Raw genomic sequence first — 3,094 nt, 5'->3', positions numbered from 1 at the left:
TACGACAGCTTCTCGTAAGTTGACTCCGCGGTTCATTGGTCCGTTCCGTGTCTCCCAGGTCGTCAATCCTGTCGCTGTGCGACTGCTTCTTCCGCGACATCTTCGTCGCGTCCATCCTGTCTTCCATGTCTCCTGTGTCAAGCCCTTTCTTCGCACTCCCGTTCGTCTTCCCTCCCCCTCCCGTCCTTGTCGAGAGCGCACCTATTTACAAGGTACATAAGATCATGGACATGCGTTCTCGGGACGGGGTCACCAATACTTAGTGGATTGGGAGGGTTACGGTCCTGAGGAGAGGAGTTGGGTTCCGTCTCGGGACGTGCTGGACCGTTCACTCATTGATGATTTCCTCCGTTGCCGCCAGGATTCCTCCTCGAGTGCGCCAGGAGGCGCTCGGTGAGTGGGGGTACTGTCATGTTTTGTCATTTATTATCATGTCTTGTCCCTGTGCTCCCCATTCTATTCGTTTCCTCTGCTGGTCTTATTAGGTTCTTTCCCTCTTTCTATCCCTCTCTCTCCCCTCCCTCTCTCACTCTCTCGCTCTCTCTTCTCTCTATCGTTCCGTTCCTGCTCCCAGCTGTTCCTATTCCCCTAATCATCATTTAGCCTTCCCACACCTGTTCCCGATCCTTTTCCCTGATTAGAGTCCCTATTTCTCTCCTTGTTATTCGTTTCTGCCCTGTCGGTTCCTTGTCTAGAATTCACCGTGCTGTGTTTGTGTATCGCCCTGTCGTGTCGTGTTTTCCTCAGATGCTGCGTGGTGAGCAGGTGTCTGAGTCTGTCTGGTTCAAGTGCCTTCCCGAGGCAACCTGTTGTTCACCTGCTGTTCAAGATCGAGTCTCCAGTTTGTCCTCGTCATTTCGAGTGAAAGTTGTGTTTTTTTGATTGTATTTACTTTACTGGATTAAAGACTCTGTTTTCGCCAAGTCGCTTTTGGGTCCTCTTTCACCAGCATGACACTTGTTTCTGGAAAGGTGGATTTTTAGAAGTAGAAGCTCGAATTGTTTGGGCACAGACCTGGATAGTATGACAGAACTTTGCAGGCTATCTCTGCTATCTCTGCATTAGGATTGCATTAGTAGAATAAGAGTGTGGCAAAAGACTAAAAGAGCTGGTCGTCTAGTGCGTTCGGAACAGTAAGTAAAAGGAGCAGGTTTCTGGGTGAGGAATAATAGATTCAAGGCTTAATGTACAGACAAGGGAATGGTAGGATGTGAGTACAGTGGAGGTAAGCCAAGGCATTGAGTGACGATGAGAGAGGTTTTGTCTCTAGAGGTACCATTTAAGCCAGGTGCGGTCACCGCAAGTGTGGGGGGTGGTAAAAAGGGCTAGCTTATCTATATTGAGCAGGGATGGAGGCTCTACAGGGAAATAACTCAAAAGTTACTAACCAAAACAACAACAGACAAGGCATATTGACATTAGGGAGAGGCATGTGTAGCTGAGTGATCATAGGGTCCAGTGAGTAGCTTGGCCAGCTGAAGGCACGACGATTGAGACAGCTATCAGGCCAGGGTTAGCAGGCTAGCAGATGGGCCTCAGGGGGACGTTGCAATGGTAGAGCCGGTTGAAACCCCCTCGGATGGTTATGTCGGCAGACCAGTCGTGATGGATCGGCGAGGCTCCGTGTTGGCAGCAAAGGGTCCAGGCCAATTCACTCCAGACCTGACTGCCCTCGACCAGCACAAAAACATCCTGTGGCGGACTGCAATAGCATCGAACAGTCCCCGCGATATGCAACTGTTCAGGGAAGTCAGGAACCAATACACGCAGTCAGTCAGGAAAGCTAAGGCCAGCTTCTTCAGGCAGAAGTTTGCATCCTGTAGCTCCAACTCCAAAAGTTCTGGGACACTGTGAAGTCCATGGAGAACAAGAGCACCTCGTCCCAGCTGCCCACTGCACTGAGGCTAGGGAACACGGTCACCACCGACAAATCCATGATTATCGAAAACTTCAACAAGCATTTCTCAACGGCTGGCCATGCCTTCCGCCTGGCTACTCCTACCTCGGCCAACAGCCCCGGCCCCCCTGCAGCTCCTCGCCCAAGCCTCTCCAGGTTCTCCTTTACCCAAATCCAGATAGCAGATGTTCTGAAAGAGCTGCAAAACCTGGACCCGTATAAATCAGCTGGGCTTGACAATCTGGACCCTCTTTTTCTGAAACTATCTGCCGCCATTGTCGCAACCCCTATTACCAGCCTGTTCAACCTCTCTTTCATATCGTCTGAGATCCCCAAGGACTGGAAAGCTGCCGCAGTCATCCCCCTCTTCAAAGGGGGTGACACCCTGGACCCAAACTGTTACAGACCTATATCCATCCTGCCCTGCCTATCTAAGGTCTTCGAAAGCCAAGTCAACAAACAGGTGACTGACCATCTCGAATCCCACCGTACCTTCTCCTCTATGCAATCCGGTTTCCGAGCCAGTCACGGGTGCACCTCAGCCACACTCAAGGTACTAAACGACATCATAACCGCCATCGATAAAAGACAGTACTGTGCAGCCGTCTTCATCGACCTTGCCAAGGCTTTCGACTCTGTCAATCACCATATTCTTATCGGCAGACTCAGTAGCCTCGGTTTTTCGGATGACTGCCTTGCCTGGTTCACCAATTACTTTGCAGACAGAGTTCAGTGTGTCAAATCGGAGGGCATGTTGTCCGGTCCTCTGGCAGTCTCTATGGGGGTGCCACAGGGTTCAATTCTCGGGCCGACTCTTTTCTCTGTATATATCAATGATGTTGCTCTTGCTGCGGGCGATTCCCTGATCCACCTCTACGCAGACGACACCATTGTATACACTTTCGGCCCGTCATTGGACACTGTGCTATCTAACCTCCAATCGAGCTTCAATGCCATACAACACTCCTTCCGTGGCCTCCAACTGCTCTTAAATGCTAGTAAAACCAAATGCATGCTTTTCAACCGATCGCTGCCTGCACCCGCATGCCCGACTAGCATCACCACACTGGATGGCTCCGACCTTGAATATGTGGACACCTATAAGTACCTAGGTGTCTGGCTAGACTGCAAACTCTCCTTCCAGACCCATATCAAACATCTCCAATCGAAAATCAAATTAAGAATCGGCTTTCTATT

This window comes from Oncorhynchus gorbuscha, unplaced genomic scaffold (genome assembly GCF_021184085.1).
Source record: "Oncorhynchus gorbuscha isolate QuinsamMale2020 ecotype Even-year unplaced genomic scaffold, OgorEven_v1.0 Un_scaffold_7:::fragment_4:::debris, whole genome shotgun sequence".
NCBI lineage: Eukaryota > Metazoa > Chordata > Actinopteri > Salmoniformes > Salmonidae > Oncorhynchus > Oncorhynchus gorbuscha.
The sequence above is the reverse complement of the archived record's forward strand: the minus strand, read 5'-3'. Positions refer to the sequence as shown.